The following is an 18,651-nucleotide window of genomic DNA, read 5'->3' as shown; positions in this document are numbered from 1 at the left end:
GACCAGGGAGGTCATGTAAGAAAATGGAGGGAGGTCACAGCAGTTGGGGTGTGGGAAAGAAACAGTTCCCAGAAGAAGTGAGGAAGAGGATGGGCAGACTGTCCCCCTTCAAAAAAAAGTACACTGACTCATTTTACAGATGTGGAAATTTAGGCTCAGAGAAATCCAGTGACTTACTCAAGGTTACAACTTGTACTTAAACTCAAGTCATCTGGCACCTAGTCAAATGCTTGGCTCACTCCCCCACACTGCCACTCATTTTGTGAAATCCTTATTTCAAGCTCTTTCAGCAGGGACTGTATCTGGTGGGATGGAGGGGAGTGGGATTAAGAGTCTTATGCTATGCTGAAACTTCTATTCAGTTTTTTGCTGGAGGTCTAACTTCAACAGTCTTTCTTTTGTCTAGTTTTGCTTTATTTTCTTACTGGGGGAATGTGCAGCTGAAGCAGGAATCCCCCTGTTGTCTTCTGCCCTTGTCAGTTCCAGAAGCCTCACCCTGTGTCAAGTTGGATGGTTATCATGTAACAGTTTACACTGAGAGAAGACTTACAATGTATCAGGGACTGTTCTAAGTGCTTTGTGTATATTCTCTCATTTAACCCTCCTAAGGCTCTAGGAAAGAGTGGTTAGCAGCATTATTATGCCCATTTGGCAGATTTAAAAAAAGGGAGGCACAGAAGGTTAATTGGCTTCTCTAAAGTCAGAGTTGGGTAGGGAGGGAGGCAGGATTTGAACCCAGCCGTCTGGCTCCAAAGCCCTTGCTCTTAAACACTGCAATTTACTCCCTCACTAGATAAACACCTCCAGCCTAGGGCTGCAGGCACCAAGCCCTGTTAGTGTCTGGAACTCTTTGGATGCCAGCTGACCTAGAGTTGGATCATCCCTGGAGCCACTGCCAGCCCATCTCTTCTCAAGGCCTCTCCCACTGTAAGCCTGCTTCACCAGACCCTTGTCTTTTACCACTGCTGCCTGCGCTGTTGTGACTTGCCCAGGGCCCACTTCATCCCAGCTCACAGAGGCTGTTACTAGGGCTGTTCCTGGTAATGGGTCTGCCCTCCTACTGCTGTAAGGAACCAGCTCTCCCTGCCCACAAAGGATGGAAGTTTGCTTCCCAACCCTGATGGCATGGGTTAGGGGGGAGTACTTTTCTCCTCTCAAGGAAGTCTTGCTCTTTTAGGTTGACAGGTTTTCCTTAGGAAAACCAGAATCGAGGTCCAAAGGGGCAAAGGTGATTGTCATAGTGACCCTGGACAGACTTATGCACACCCCCATAAACACAGGCCTGGTCCCTAGTGACAGACAGGGAGGAATGCTGCAACTGTCCCCTACCTCAGGATGAGTTCCCATGTCCTCATAGTGGGGACAGCCTTTGTCTCCTCCCCTGGTTGAGAGGGGACTAGAGTTTAGGGTTTGGGGCTAGACTGGGCATTGAGTCCTAGTCAACCATTCACCAGTCTTATGACATTGGGCAGATAAACTTGTAGCCACTACTTGGTTGTTTTCTTAAGTCTAAAGTGAGGGTAGTAATATCTACCTCACAATATTATTGTGAAAATTAAATGACATGCAATGTTGAAACTCACAGGAGAGTGCCTAGTATAAAATAAATTTCAATGAATGATGACATTATCGTTTTTTAGTCCTAAAAAAAAAAAGATTTTATTTATTTATTTGACAGAGAGGGTGCACAAGCTGGGAGTGGCAGGCAGAGGGAGAGGGAGAAGCAGGCTCCCTGCAGAGACATGGGGCTCCATCCCAGGCTCCTGAGATCATGACCTTAGCTGAAGGCAGATGCTCAACCGACTGAGCCACCCAGCACCCCTAACATTTTTTTAAAAAGATTTTATTTATTTATTTATTTATTTATTTATTTATTTGACAGACAGAGATCACAAGTAGGCAGAGAGGCAGGCAGAGAGAGAGAAAGAGGGGGAAGCAGGCTCCCTGCCAAGCAGAGACCCAGATGCGGGGTTTGATCTCAGGACCCTGGGATCATGACCTGAGCCGAAGGCAGAGGCTTTAACCCACTAGGCTACCCAGGAGCCTCATCCCCTAACATTTTTGAGTCCTAACCCTGGTGGCTAGGCCTGACCTCTGGGCCCCCAAATCCTTACATTTTTTGAAGGGCTTGAGGGTGGCTTATGTGAATAGGATGGCTCAGGACCCATAGTTTGCTCTTTATCTACCTTTAGTTTAGGTCCTGGCTGGAGAAACATTGGGTTTGGTAACTCAGAAAGGCAGGCAGAAGTGGCAGGACCAAGGAAAGGCCCCCCTCACCCACAGCTGGTGCTGATAAAGAGCAATTTGTCAGTTACCTTCCACCTGCAGAGAAATGTGATTTGTGCTAGGTTCAGGCCCTGCCCAACCTGAGGGCCAACCTGGCAAACCAGCCACTTCCTGGAAATGCATTATTGCACAACCCCTACTCCTACCTCACCTCCCACCACTCAAAATCCATTCTCAACTCCTAATATTTTAGCCACAAAAGTTACACCTTTTTTGTTAAAACTTCAACCATTCTTTTGCCTGGGTCTTTTTTTCAGGTCCCAACTGTAGGTGCTATTTCTGATTTGCATTGTTGATAAATGCTTGTATTTCATATTCCACACTAGGCTCAGAGAAAGGACCCAAGTGGTTAGACATTTCACAGGTAGGAAAAGTGCAAAAAGATGACCACAGAGATGGCTCTATATGGGTGAATGAAAGATGCTAGGGTACTGACTTCCAAATACTATATGATCAAAATTTTGCTTTATAATAAGTGTATTTGGGGGCGCCTGGGTGGCTCAGTTACTTAAGCCTGGGATTCTTGATTTCTGCTCAGGTCGTGATCTCAGGGTCCTGGAATAGAGCCTGGAACTGGGCTCCTTGCTCAGTGGGGAGTCTGCTTGGGATTCTCTTTCTCCCTCTCCCTCTGCCTATCTCCCCCACCCCCACTGCTGTCGCTGTCCCTCTCTCTCTCTCTAAAACAAAAACAAAACTTTATATTAAGTGTGTATGTGTGTGTGGGGGGGGGAGTGTAAAATCCACACTCAGAGACAAATGGAAAATACCTTTTTCCTGCTTTTCCTGCATCCCTTTTTATTATAAGCAAGCAGCCCAGCACCAAAGACATTCCATTTTGTGATTTCTTCAGCTAAGATGGCTTGACCTATATATAAGTATAAAAATCCCAGCTAGCCCAGACTTTCTGAAAGTGGAACTGTAGAACACACTTCCCTAAGGGAAAATGCCATGAAACCTTCCTGGTTTTTTCCAGGAACTCTTGAGTCCTTACGGGGACAGAACTTAAGGCAATGGAAAGAAAAGAAAAGAAAAAAAAAAATACATGCAAGTGTATTACCTGTGAAAGAAAAACAAAAGAATTGGAGGGAGCAAATTACAAGCGCTGGAAATAGAATCAACACAGGAAAGGCAGGGAAACCCAACTGAGGCGCCAACCAGAAGGGAGAAAGAACCTTAGGACATAGGGACACACACACACACACACACACACACACACACGGAAAAGTGTAAAGGGACCAGTTTCTTTGTGTGCGTAGAAGAGCGGGAGCAATGGAGAGAAGGAGAGGGGGACAGAGACGGAGACAGAGAGACAGAGAGCGCGCGATTGCGATCTCGAGATCTAGACCGGGTCAAGCTGGAAGAACAGGCAGAGTAAGGCGCGAGACGGGGTGGGGAATCCCAGAACAATCTGTTTACAAAAAGACAGGCCTATGGAAATTCCACAAGTGATTTGAGAGATTCAAATCCGAAATAGAAAAGGACCCAAACACACACGCTCTCTGGGTGTGTTTTCACAAACTGCTGATGTTCCATCTAGACTAGAGGAAATTCTCGGCGGCCTTGAACAGACACTTAAGAATCTAGATTTCAACAGACCTAAATCGTCGTCCACGTGGCCTCCCGCGCCCAGGCAGGGGCCAGCTAGCGGCTGCGGTACCGCGGGGCCGGGACCCCTACCGGAGCGCGCGCTGCGCGGGGACTGCCCCCTCGGAACTCCCCTCGCCCTGGCCCTTCGCCCGCTTCCCAGGCGCGCTGGGGTTATTGTTCTGCCTTGGCCGGCCCGGAAGAGGGGTGGGCCCGGGTGGAGCCGGTGGGATGGGATGGGGGAAGCGGCGGGAGGAGAACGGCGGCGGCGCGCGTCTGGCACCCGACCTGGGGCACCTCTCCGCGGAGGACCGTGCGCCCGGGAGTGGCTCTTCCGAAACCTCAGGCTGCGCGACTGCGGAGGCCGCCGGGCGCCTCCCCTAGCCCATTCCCCTGCCCTTCCCGGAGGTCTCCAGCTCCCCGGAGGCAGCGGGCGCGGGCCGGGAGCAGGAAGCCGGGGCGGGCGTCCCGGTGCTGCGCGGAGGCTCCCGCGGCCGCCCGGGCGCTCTCAGCTCGGGGGAGGAACGCTATGACGCACCCTCCCGGTATTAGTACACTTCACCTTCTATTTATAGACACTCCTCCGACCGCAGACCCAGCCCTCTCCTTCCCTCTCTCGTGAAGGAGGGAACGAAAAACCCTACCTAGAATGGAAGATCTTCAGGCACAGTGATAAGGAAGAATTCTGTTCTGTGCATTCCTTTATTACTGCAGTTCTAATTGCAGGTCTCGTGAACTCTCTGTGGCACAGGGAATTCCCAATTTTCTGAAGCTTTAAAACCTATACGACTTTATTTTACATGTCTCTAAACATGTCAAATAAAGTTGTCTCTTGTGGGTTCATGAAATATGCGCCGAAAATTTGCTCAAAGGGGTTAAGATGAATTCAGGGAAAAGATGTTTCTTGCTGCCTTTCTGTATTTAATAAATGCCAGCACTTTTAGCCGTCGAATGTATTTGGGATAGGAAGCATACAGAGGGAAAGTATTGCACATTTCAAACAAAAGCAAAGTTTGTATTAGGGTTTTTTGTTTTTTTGAAATCGTGGCTTTCGGATACTGACTTTTTATGCTTTTAGATGTACTCTATCTATATAATTATACGTGATTAAAAATAATTCTTACCTAGTCACATTAACATTTGCAGTAATTAAAACGGATTTTTTTTAAACTGTAATTTATTTCTCATAATTTGGTTGTTTGTGCGGCAGTCAACTGAAGAGGAAGCCTGATGATTATCTTTCATCTCGGTTTCTATTCAGTTTCACTTTCTAAACTCCTGAATCAACCAACGAAATACTGCCTTTTAGGTTTATTGAGGAAAGACTTAGGTACATATAGGCCCTTTTAAAGGCAATTTTTTAAAAGAGCAACTTTAGGTTTATAGCAAAATTGAGAGGGATATACAGAGATTTTTCTGTATGTCCCCCCAACGCCTAGTAAGTACAGCCTCCCCCATGATCAGTGTCATTCTCCAAAATGATACATTTGTTTCTAAGAATGAGTCTACCCTGACACATCATAGTCACTGAAAGTCCCTAGTTTACCTTCAGGTTCTCTCCTGGTGGTGTACATCCTATGGGTTTAAACAAATGTATAGTGACATATATTCATCGTTATAGTATCATACAAAGTATTTTCACCACCCCCCCAAATTTTCAGAACTCTGTGGAGGCCTCTTTTTAAAAGTATAGCTAAACCACAGATGGGTTACAGTGCAGGTAATTCTGAGACAGCAAACTGCAAACCAAACCATAGTCAATATGCCATTCTTGCTAACACCTACTCTATAAAGTGAGGAATGTCTGTGATAACTATTCTATAACATGATTTTGCTGTGGACAGTACTGTATCCTAATACTGCATAAGTATTTAATGAAGTTAAACAATGACCTTGATAGCAACTGTTACAGAACGTTGCAAAATGCCCCTTGTGAAAGATAATTTGTCAGTAGCCATCAGGTTTTAAAATGCTCATGTCCTTGGACAATTCCACTTCTGCGAGTTAATGCTGTAGAGGCAGCACATACATGTGAAGGGTTGATTGTTGCAGTATTTGTACTTACAACAGATTAGAAACCTAGAAATGTCCTGCAATAATGGTACATGTATGTGATGAACTATTACAGAGCCTTGAAGAAGATTAAAGCAATCCCTCTTTGTACCAAGAGGAAAGTCTCGCCAAGATGTGGTTAAGTGAAGAAAGAAAGATGCAGAAACAATATAAAATACTATCATTAATATTTGAAAAAGATACAAATGCACACGTTGACTTTTATATGTAACAAAGGCATGTGTGTGTGTGTGTGTGTGTGCGTGTGTAAATATTTATGAAACTGGTAACAATGTTTGCCTCTCCAGAGGGAACAAGGAGGTTAAAATCGGAGAGAAACATTTTCTATTATCTATTCTTTTGGATCTTTGAATTTTGTTCCCTGAGTTTGCATCATCTATTATATTTTTTAACTAAAAATAGCTTTGAATTTCTTTATAAATTTACTTTGTAGCAGTTCTATATTTGGGATTATTGTCATTTTAGAGAGGTTTACTGTGTTGAAGCAAAACAAAAAAATGCTAAGCTAAGCTTTTATCCCGGGGACTCTTTTAACGTAGACTTACCTGATCTATGAATCATCATAGACATGCTTTGCCCAGAGATTGCTAAAACTCTCTTACCGGCATTTTTAAAGAAAGCACTCTGTTGTTGATTTTTTCCCTCTATTCTTGGGGCATGTTATGAATGGGGCAGTAGCAGAGTTAAAGGTCTATTTACCATCCATTATAAAATATTTATTTATTTATTTAGTTATTTATTTATTTATTTATTTATTATTTTTAAAAAGATTTTATTTATTTGACAGAGAGAGATCACAAGTAGGCAGAGGGGCAAGCAGAGAGAGAGAGAGGAAGAAGCAGGCTCCCTGCCGAGCAGAGAGCCCGAAGTGGGACTGGATATCAGAACCCTGAGATCATGACCTGAGCTGAAGGCAGAGGCTTTAACCCACTGAGCCACCCAGGTGCCCTTAAAATAGTTATTTAAAGAGATTTATAGTTCATCCATTTCATTTTGCACCAGGCTATCAATTAAAACAAAGTCTTATTTAACAGAATTCATACTTCTTCCCACGATTTTCTATAAGAAAGATCAATTGGTTAGGTTCTGCAATATTCTAATGAGGTAATGTGCATAGAGTCTCTGTGCCTTCATTACAAAAGAGAAAACACAGAGGCCTTGGGGGAGAGAAGGAGGAGTTCACTCTGAGGTTATACCAGAGATCAGCCAAATTATTTATATTTTCAGTTTCATTGTAGGTTTTTTTTTTTTTTTTTCTTTCTGGCTTCAGTGAGATGCAATTGACATCTAACATTGAGTGCATTTAGGGTGTATGATGTGTTGATTTGATACACTTATATACTGTAAAGCAATATTACAGGTATTTCTTAAGTTTATGTAAGTTTATGTTGTTACTCTTCAGTATAATACCAGGAATGGGGTAGGACTGGTGTTGCCAGGGTGGTTTCCTTCAGAGGGCCCAGCACCAATACTCTGTGATGAGGATGATGATGAAGACAAGGAGGAGAAGGAAGGGTGTCTTTGTGCAGACAAAAATATTGCACATTTTTGTGTGTACAGACTAATGTATGCAGAGCATTGTGCCAGAGTCATGCAGTTAAAAAGGGCTCAAATTAGAATTATTATCAGAATGGGGAGGGCTTTACAATATCTCCTGGGTCACAAGTTTCATTTGGGGTCATAGGCTAAGGCTGCCCACAGTCCATATGCCACTTTCTTAAGAACTGCAAAGGCCCCATGCAGTGTTTCCCACCTTCAAGTCCTACCAAAGAAACCATTTCATGCTTTGTACTATCTCTAGGCATCAGCTGTATTATTATTTCTAGAGGGTTTTTTAAAACATTGAATTCAAGCTAACTCTGGTCTCCACCTTTGTTTTGCTCTAAGCCCTAGTCATGGCTTTTAGGTGATGTGTGTGTGTGTGTGTGTGTGTGTGTGTGTATTATCTAATATGCAATATTAGATAAAATATATTATGTATATAATATTAGAATAAAAACCATCTGTGGGCCTGCTGAAAGAATCTCAAGCAACATGTCTACTCTGTTGGGATGCAGGAAAAGAGAGCTCACCACACAACTGTTTTCTCTTTGGCAGTTTTGTCACAACCTGCAGAAGACCCTGTGAAGCCCTCAGCAGCCAGTGCTTCTCCTCCACACCCTCGATTTATTGAGGGGCAGCTGCCCTGGAAGCCTGAGAATGTGATAATCATCTGCTGCTCACAATCACCTGCTGCAAGGCAGACATTTCCCCAGGAGAAAGCTCTTCCAGTCCCCGGCCATGCGTGACTAGACCTGCGTATATCCAAGCGTCTGTGTATCTGTATGCTGGCGGACACTTGCACGGCTGCTGGGTCTGCACTCAGAAATGACGTTTTCAGGTGAATGTACTACCGTCAACTACTTCAGAACAAGATCAAAGTACCTGGGTAGTGAAGAGGTTGGGGAGGGTGGAAATATTTTATGGGGGAAGAGTCCCGCTATGTATAATCTGTCTGGGAAAAGCCACGGGATGCAGAAGAGAGAGGTTGCGGCAAATCTTATTTTATGGAATTGGCCCAAGATATAGTAGCCTATATAACACCACGAATATAAAAGAATCTATGAAAAGTGCAGTTTTAGAAAAAATAGTTCATTGGACACTCATGTGTCCTGCTGAAGAAATAGAGTATCACCAGCCCCTTAGAAGCCCCTGTGTGTCCATTTCTGAACATGCTCATCAACCTGGCTTCTCTCGGGAACCACCTTTCTGAATTTTGTTTTGCTTTCTAGTTGTAATGGTTCTGTACATATTCCTGAATAACGTAGTGTTTAGATTTATCCAGCTTGGAACTATAAATAGATGGACTCTTTGATGACTTTCTTTCTTCACTCAGCATTTGTTTCGTGAGCCTCACCCAGCCTCTTGCTCTCTCTCCTCACTGCAGACCTTCAACCCAGATGCACTCTGGGATTCTGACATTTATCTCCTGTCCAAGCTCTCGGTTAACAGAGTCTTCACTCTAGAATTTGCTGGGCAAACCACCACCAAATATTCACCCCCCAAATGTTAAGTTACAGGGGAGCCTGTGTGACTCAGTCAGTTGAGCGTCTGACTCTTGGTTTCCGCTCAGGTCGTGGTCTCATGGGTCCAGGGATCGAGACCCGCCTCAGGCTCCACGTTCATTGGGGAGTCTGCTTAGGATTCTCTCTCTTTCCCTCTTCCTCTGCCCGTCTCCGTGTCCCCCACCAAATAAATAAATAAATCTTTCAAAAATGTTTTTGAAAATGCGAAGTTACATGTAAAACTGTTTTCTAGCAGCATATTCAGTGAGAAATGTTTGTTACATTGACAAATTTTGCACAAACATATACTATCAATCACATTTGGACCAAAATGTTAACGGTGGTTCTTTCTGGACAGTAGGATTATCGATAGTTTAATTTCCTTCTCGGTGATTTTTTGTATTTTTCACATTTTCAATGAATAATACGAAATCTTGAAAGTGAGGTTCAGGTCTTTTAGTTACCCACCTCCCAGTAGTTTCTGGGGTGGGACTGGTGAAAAGCGAGGAGTGTGGGGTCCGGGAGCAGAACACAGAGCCCCCTTTCTCAAAGACATACTCATGTTTACAGCCTCTGTTGTCTCTCTCACACCCTTCCCTGCCACCCACCCCTCCACACCGGCCAGCATCATTCTCTCAGCTGACAGGACAGCCGGCCCTTCATCTGTCCTTCCAGATGGGGCCAGTATCACAAATGTGTCATCAGTGTAGCCACAATGGGGCCCCACACTCAGAGGGCTCTCTGCTGCTCTGCTGTGTCAAACCACCCTGATTTTATTTTTGAACCTATGTTTTGCATGTGAAGTGCCATGGGACAAGGGGGCATGAGCAGAGGGGATGTGATGTCTGTTGTCCCCCCCCACACACCCGCCCCTGTGTCCTGCCATGAGCACAGAACTCCGGTTGTCCCACAGGCTCAGGAGTTCAGCAAGATGCAAGTGTTTCACCTTTGATTAAGTGGGGGAACTGACAGCCCTGAGAGGTCAGGCTTTCTATTCAAACCAGAACTTGTTTTGAAGGCAGAAGAAAGGGCAATGGTGTTCTAAAGACATGAACAGGCAAAGAACCTTATCATATCCTTTCTTACTTTTGATACTGTCTCTATTAAGCAACCATGCAGGCTGAAAAGGAAGACAGAGAAGGAAAGAGAAATATAGGGTGCCCATGGTTCTGTTTCCTTTCAGTCTTCCCTTTACACAGCTATAAGTTGAAGCAGAGTGCTGGTAGAATGTGCACATATTTACAAGAGAAATAAAAATGGTTGATGTAGTTTTGTGAGGTGTATCCGCTGTTCTGGTAAGAATGAAGTACATATGCAACATACAAACTGGATAATTTCAGTGATTCTGCTTGTAAGTTAAATGCTCTTATGTTTGCATTTGACATTGGTATTTCACAATAGAAAACTAAAACAGTAAAATTCAGCTAATAATTTAATTTTTAAAAATTTCACTTAGTTAGAATACCATTAAATATATATATTTTTAAAAACAGTGACAAGTTGAGAGAGAGAGAGGCTGTGGAAGAAAGAGAAAACCTTTTTGTTTTAGTATCTTTAATAATACTTTTTCCTGGGCTCCATAGTTGTATTTCCAAGTCTATGGTAGCTTATGAGAACTCAGGTGTTTTCTCCAAAAGTATCGTCTCTGAGGTGTGTCCTTAAATCCCGTTTGGAGACCTGGAAGCCAAGAGTTCACTCTTCTTTCTTTCTGAATCTCTGTTGGGGCAATATCCATGTGAGGGCAGGGACTGGGGTATAGGAAATGCAGGGAAATCACACCGGTCAATATCGCAAAATAGTACCCCTCTCTATTAAAAAACAAAAACAGAACGACACCTAGAAACTATAAATTTTTTGAAAGCAAGGACTTTCTTTCTCTCCCCTGAGCTTCCATAATGATTTCCTGTAATAGGGACTTAATAACTGTTTGTCTTTTTCCACAGTGTTTGCTCAATTAAATTTAAAACACTCTTTTCATCAAGCTATGCCAGTTCTCAAACACCTTCAAAGGCTCCCTATTGCCTTATCCTATAAACTGACACTCTTAACAAGGCATTTAAGGTTCTATAATCTGGGCTCCATCTGCTTTTCTAAATACATCTCCTAAGACTCCCTACAACTCAGTAAGTAATTGTTGAACAAATATGGATTACACAGCTTCTAGGAGTTACAAAAACTACAGATGGGTAAATCATTAGACCTTTTAGGGTTAGGTTTATGTAATAGAAGTCAGCTAACATGGATGTCCCAGTACTGAGGGTTGCAGCCCCCACATGGTAAACATAAGACATGCAATCCTGAGAAGAGTCATCTCCATGGGATCACACTATGGCTTCTGCAGAAGCCAGAGATCCAAAGCTAGGCAGAGAGAAGCCCGCAGCTGCTGCTTTGCACACCTGGAAGGAGTATGGTCTGCTTGGGCCTCACAGTGCTGCTCTGCAGAGCTCCCTACGTGGGCTCAGGCAAGCTCCTGCACATGGGATTTTGAGGGCCATGAAATCATAGCCATTACTAGGGGTCAGAATTTCATATGCTAGTAATGAGCCATTAGGAAAGCTTTGGGCAGAGACAGGCTTTTAAGGCAGTAAAATCCAAGCAGGGGTTATTCTTAGTATACCGTTGTGGGAAACAACGGTGCTTCCAACATGCCTGCTCGAGGAGATTCGTGATCTGACAAGGCCTGGAGAAACTTCAAGAGCAGTCGCATCCATTCCCCTGTGTTTGGGTTAGAAAACTCCAAAATCTTTCAGAAAACTACCCATCTCTCCCCAAACGTTCTGGTAACCCCTTCCCTTGTTTATCCATCCTGATTTCAGGGAGCTATTTCTGATCTCTAACCTAGATCTCTCCAGCTCATTATCTTTTTTCATCTCCTGCCTCCCAATCAACTTTAAAAGGCCTTTGTGTCTACTGCTTATTGACACAAAGCTAATATTACAATCACTGCTATTGTTTCATCCTTACGGTTATTATTAGCACTGCAACGCACTAGGAGGTATATAAAAATACACAAGCAGACACATTTTTAGTTCAGTCTTGAAATAAAGCTTTTTAAAAATCCAGTAATGTTTGGGTGTTTCTCCAAGTGGGCAGATGTGAGTAGCCGAGTGGTGGGCAAGGCTGTATGGTATTCTCTATCTCTGGGGCTCACTCTTTAAGAGCCATTGCTCATTTCCCACTCGGCTTCAGAAGGAAACTTACAACCAGATGGACATATATTAAATATGTATGGGGAAGCAGGGAGGTGACAGGGATGTCATGGCGGTAAACACAGTGGAAACCCGCAGAAGGAGTCCACCTGGGGAGCAGGGCAGGCGCTGTATGAAAACTGGCCGCAGCTTCACGTGTGTGAAACTTCCTTCTTGGAAGGACATAGTTGAGTCAGAAGTGAGCTGTCACGGCACCGTCCTTATCTTCCCTCAAAGTGCCCCAGCTAAGAGCAGAAAGGAAAAACATCCCTGTACGAAAAACATCCAGAGGCCCCGTGGCTTATATGACCTTGCTGTTTCTTACCCTTTTTTCACTTATAAAACATTTTAAAGATTTATCCATGCTATGAGATGTACATTTAGTATGTTACTTCGCATTATTCCATTGCATCTGCTACATTTTACTTACCTCTAGTACAGGTGTTCTTTATTTGTTTGCCTACAATACCCTGCTGCCTCAAGTGAGGACCTGATGAACATCCCCAGTTGTGTCCTCTTAAGGCCCTGCACAAGAATTTCTTTCTTAGCGGTGTATATGCCCAGGAGTGGAACTCCTGGGCCATCAGGGAAACATCTGCTACATTTCATGACTGACTGTCAGGAAATGGCTGTACTGGGGCTTAACTCACAACAACAATGTAGAAGGGTTCATGTCCTCTCCCCCTCATCCTAGCCAACACTTGGTGTTATCCAACTTTTACGTTTGTCAGGCTCATGGATGTAAAGAAGTATTCTGTTGTTCTACTATGCATCCATCTGATTATCAACAAGGTTGTGTAAGTGATACATCTACTTGTTATTTTCTCAAGGTTCCCTTCTGTAAATTTACCTGTTTATATCCTTTGGCTATTTTGCTACTGTGTTTCCTGTTTGTTTGTTTTTTTTCTCCCTCAGTGATTTGCAAGAATTCCTAGTATATTCTAAGATATTAAAAAAGATATTAATCTTTTGTTAGTTTTAGCCTTTGGAAATACCACTAATCTATCAACTCTCTTAAATTGTCTATGATGTTGTTGTTGAACAGAAAACTTTAATTTTGATGCAGTCAAGTTTATCGTTCTTTTGGTTTTATAGTTTATGCTTTAGAGTCTTGTTTAAGAAGTATTTTCCTACATTAAGACTAGACTCTAGGGACGCCTGGGTGGCTTAGGTGGTTAAGCATCTGCCTTCCACTCAGGTCATGATCCTAGCATCCTGGGATTGCGTCCCACATTGGGCTCCTTGCTCAGCAGGGATCCTGCTTCTTCCTCTGCCAGCTGCTCCCCCTACTTGTACTCTCTCTCTGTCTGTCTATCTCTCTCTGACAAATAAATAAAACCTTAAAAAAATACTAGACTCTAGATGATATGATACTTTATGTGGAAAACCCAAAGACCCCACTCCAAATCTGCTAGAACTTGTGCAGGAATTCAGTAAAGTCTCAGGATATAAAATCAATGCACAGAAATTGGCTACATTTCTTTACAACAATAAGACAAAAGAAAGAGAAATGAAGGAGTCAATCCCATTTACAATTGCACCCAAAACCATAAGATACCTAGGAATAAACCTAACCAAAGAGGCAAAGAATCTATACTCGGAAAACTATAAAGTAATCATGAAAAAAATTGAGGAAGACACAAAGAAATGGAAAAATGTTCCATGCTCATGGATTGGAAGAACAAACATTGTGAAAATGTCTATGCTACCTAAAGCAATCTACATGTTTAATGCAATCCCTATCAAAATCCCATCCATTTTTTTTCAAAAAAATGGAACAAAGAATCCTAAAATTTATATGGAGCCAGAAAAGACCTTGAATAGCCAGAGGAATATTGAAAAAGAAAGCCAAAGTTGGTGGCATCACAATTCCAGACTTCAAGTTCTGTTACAAAGCTGTCATCATCAAGACAGTATGGTACTGGCACAAAAACAGACACATAGATCAATGGAACAGAAAAGAGAGCCCAGAAATAGACCCTCAACTCTATGGTCAACTAGTGTTCGACAAAGCAGGAAAGAATGTCCAATGGAAAAAAGACAGTCTCTTCAACAAATAGTGTTGGGAAAACTGGATGGCCACATGCAGAAAAATGAAACTGGACCATTTCCTTATACCACACACGAAAATAGACACAAAATGGATGAAGGACCTCAATGTGAAAAAGGAATCCATCAAAATCCTTGAGGAAATCACAGGCGGAAACCTCTTTGACCTCAGCCGCAGCAACTTCTTCCTAGAAACATCACCAAAGGCAAGGGAAGCAAGGGAAAAAATGAACTACTGGGACTTCATCAAGATCAAAAGCTTTTGCACAGCAAAGAAACAGTTAACAAAACCAAAAGACAACTGACAGAATGGGAGAAGATATTTGCAAAGGACATATCAGGTAAAGGGTTAGTATCCAAAATCTATAAAGAACTTACCAACTCAACACCCAAATAACAAAGAATCCAATCAAGAAATGGGCAGAGGACATGAACAGACATTTCTGCAAAGAAGACATCCAGATGGCCAACAGACACATGAAAAAGTGCTCCACATCACTTGGCATCAGGGAAATACAAATCAAAACCACAATGAGATAGCACCTCACACCAGTCAGAATGGCTAAAATCAACAAGTCAGGAAATGACACATGCTGGCGAGGATGTGGAGAAAGGGGAATCCTCCTACACTGTTGGTGGGAATGCAAGCTGGTAAAGCCACTCTGGAAAACAGCATGGAGGTTCCTCAAAAAGTTGAAAATAGAGCTACCCTACGACCCAGCAATTGCACTACTGAGTACAAATGTAGTGATCCGAAGGGGCACATACTTCCAAATGTTTATAGCAGCAATGACTGCAATAGCCAAACTATGGAAAGAATCTTGGTGTCCATTAACAGATGAATGGATAAAGAAGATGTGGTGTGTGTACACACACACACACACACACACACACACACACACACACACTGGAATACTATGCAGCCATCAAAAGAAATGAAATCTTGACCATTTGCAACAACGTGGATGGAACTAGAGGGTATTATGCTTAGCGAAATAAGTCAATCAGAGAAAGACAATTATCATATGATCTCCCTGATATGAGAACATTGAGAGGCAACGTGGGGGGGTTGGGAGGTAGGAAAAGAATAAAGGAAACAAGATGGGATCGGGAGGGAGACAAACCATAAGACGCTCTTAATCTCACAAAACAAACTGAGGGTTGTTTGGAGGAGGGGGGTAGGGAGAGGGTGGTGGGGTTATGGACGTTAGGGAAGGTATGTGCTATGGTGAGTGCTGTGAAGTGTGTAAAGCAGGCAATTCACAGACCTGTACCCCTGGGGCTAATAATACATTATATGTTAATAAAAAAATAAAAAATTTAAGAAAATTCTAGACTCTATAGTTACCTTGTTTTTAATCTCTATTAGCTCAACAGTTTTCCCTTTCCTTTTTAGGATTTTTTAATCCATCATGAGCTCACCTTTGCATATAGTATGAGATATGGATGCAACTTTTTAGTTTTCTCCATGGTGAACTAATTTTCCCAAAATTATCTATGAAACAAAACATCTACATTAGATTGGATCATTGTTCTCAATCCTTCGTGTCTTCCCTGTTATTTGATATTTGTTATTTGCCATGTGATTTTTTTGTAGCATCTTCTGCTACTGCTGTTGGACTTGGCCATGTGACTTATTTGGCCAGTGGAATGTTAGAATATGCGATGGGAGCAGGGGTATTCAATGTGTTTTAGTGACTTGACTTTTCCTCTTGAGCTTCTGTAATTGCCAGAATGAGACATGGGATGTAGACCTGAACTTCACCTGTGTCCTGGAGCTAAGCCCAGTGAATTCAGTGGAGCCCAACCAAGTCTTGATAAATCCAGATGAGGTCAGCAAATCTCAGTTCATACACAGATCCAAGAAGGAGAAAAAAACAATAGCTGCTCTAAGCCACTGATTTTCTGGGATTGTTTGTTAGGCAGTATTATTATTGCAGCAATAGTTGAGTATCTCAAAATGATTTCCTCATAGATTTGTGATGTCACCATTAACACATACCAAATTCTGGTAGGCAAATGGTTTGTTTCTGAGTTCTTTATTCTGTTCCACTCTTCTACATGTCTGTTATTATCACTTAGAATATATCTTACTAGGGACGCCTGGGTGGCTCAGTTGGTTAAGCAGCTGCCTTCGGCTCAGGTCACGATCCCAGCGTCCTGGGATGGAGTCCCACATCGGGCCTCTTGCTCAGCAGGGAGCCTGCTTCTCCCTCTGCCTCTGCCTGCCATTCTGTCTGTCTGTGCTCGCTCTCTCCCCCTCTCTCTCTCTGATAAATAAATAAAATCTTAAAAAAAAAAAAAAGAATATGTCTTACTATATGGGAGGATAAATTTCCCCTGATTTTCTTTTTAAAAAATGACCAGATTATATGGAATTTATTCTTCCATATGCATTTTAATGTTTAAATCCCTCAAATCCTGCTACAGTTTTGAATAATTTGCATTGAGTTTATGAATTTTGAGATCAATTTATATCTTAATAATGTCATTATCCTGTCCACAAACATTACACATAACCCTATTTAGGTCTTCTTTGAAGTTTATTAACAGAGTTAACATCATTTTCCATAAAGGTTTCGTGCATTCTTTTTTAGGTTAACTGCTAGCTTTGCTGCTTTTGTAAATAGTATCTTCCTTCTAGTTTATTAGTACTAGTGTATAGGAATACTTTTGGTTTTCATGCATTGATTTTGTATTTGGGGATCTTGCTCTATCAGTTAGGTTGGGGTTTGGCTATAAGTAACATCACAACACACATACACACATATGCACATTAGCTAAAACAACAGTAGCATATTTAGAGGTTTATTCAGGAAGTTCACAAAGACTTGAGGTAGATATTTTAAGGCTAGTGCTGGTATAGCACATGCCTCCTGTCTTGTTGCTCCACTGTGTGTGGCTTCTATACCCAAGGTCAGCTCATGGTCTAAGATAACTGCTCAAGCTCCAGCCATAATGTCTTCTTCATTTCAGATGGTAGAAAAAAGGATGTGATAGAAAAAAGGATGAGGCATAACTTCTTCCTTCTAGGATTTGTGTACCTATGCCAATTTTAACCTATTACCTGAAATATGGCACTGCTTACCTATAAGGGATGCTGGCAAATGATGTCTTTGTTTTGGTTGGCCATGTGTCGTGCTAAAAAAAGTGTAGTACAATGGAAGAAAGGGAGAAAAGCATCTCTGTCACCTTGCTGATTTCTGATTATTTCTAATAGCTTGTTGTTTCTATTGGGTATTTTATATGGTTGATCAAGTTACTACAAACAATCTGTTTTATGCCTTTCCTTTGGATTCTTCTATTTAATTTCTTCTTCCTTTTACAAACCTTATCCTGTTAGCTGGGACTTACAGTATCATGTTAAATAGTAGTGGCAATTTTGTCTTGATCCCACACTTAAATGGAATGTGTTTTAAGTAAATCTATTAGGTAATAGTTTGCTGTACATTTTGGTCCTTCATAAGGTTAAGTAAATTTCTTTCTATTCCTAATTTTCTAGAAGTTATTATTATTAATAAGTGATGCACTTTCTCAAATATTTTTTCTTAGTCTTTTTGGGATGAATTACCAATAGGTTTTCTGATGTTAAATCATACTTGAGTTTCTGGAATAAACCCAACTTGATTTATTATATTTTCATGATAGATGGCTAGATAGGAAGCTAGAAAGATGTCTAAACTAAAGAGAGGAAAATGAGGCTCAAGTTTTTTTTTTCCACTGGAATAGGCATTTTGGATTTGGTTAGTTAATATTTTATTTAGAATTTTTGTACATTCATAAGTGAAATGGGCCTATATTTTTCTTAAACTGTCCTTTTTCAGATTTAGAATCTAATTCTGCTAGTTTCCTTTTTTTCTGTTTCTGCTTGTGCTGGCTTTTTTCCTTCATTTTGTAATTTGGAATGTAAGCTCATGCTTGTCTAGTCTCTATCTTTGGGAATTCTATGAGTTCTGGCTTGAATTCTCTATTCTCAGTAAGGGATGTGCTTTAGCTTCCTGATCCATGTGGGTAGTATATATTCAAACTAACTGATAACTAGCTTATAACCTAATTGAGATCAGCTATAATCATATAAATATCTAAATAGCAGTAAAAGGGAAACAGTTTATAATCACATATTGCTCATATACTTTTTAAAAAAAGATTTTTATTTATCCATTTGACAGAGAGAGAGAGAGCACAAGCAGGCAGAGGGAGAGAGAGAAGCAGACTCCCCACTGAGCAAGGAGCCCAACTTGGGACTCCATCCCAGGACCCTGGGATCATGACCTGAGCTGAAGGTAGGCACTTAACCGATGGAGCCACCCAGGCATCCCTGCTCATATACTTTTTATTTTAGGTTCTAAAAATTATACATGTGACTCTAAATCATAACAGATTAGAAAGTAAAATAAGTAAGGAAAAGGAAAACAAGATAAAAATGA

This window comes from Mustela erminea, chromosome 7 (assembly GCF_009829155.1).
Source record: "Mustela erminea isolate mMusErm1 chromosome 7, mMusErm1.Pri, whole genome shotgun sequence".
NCBI classification, from domain to species: domain Eukaryota; kingdom Metazoa; phylum Chordata; class Mammalia; order Carnivora; family Mustelidae; genus Mustela; species Mustela erminea.
This window is presented reverse-complemented; position numbering follows the sequence as displayed.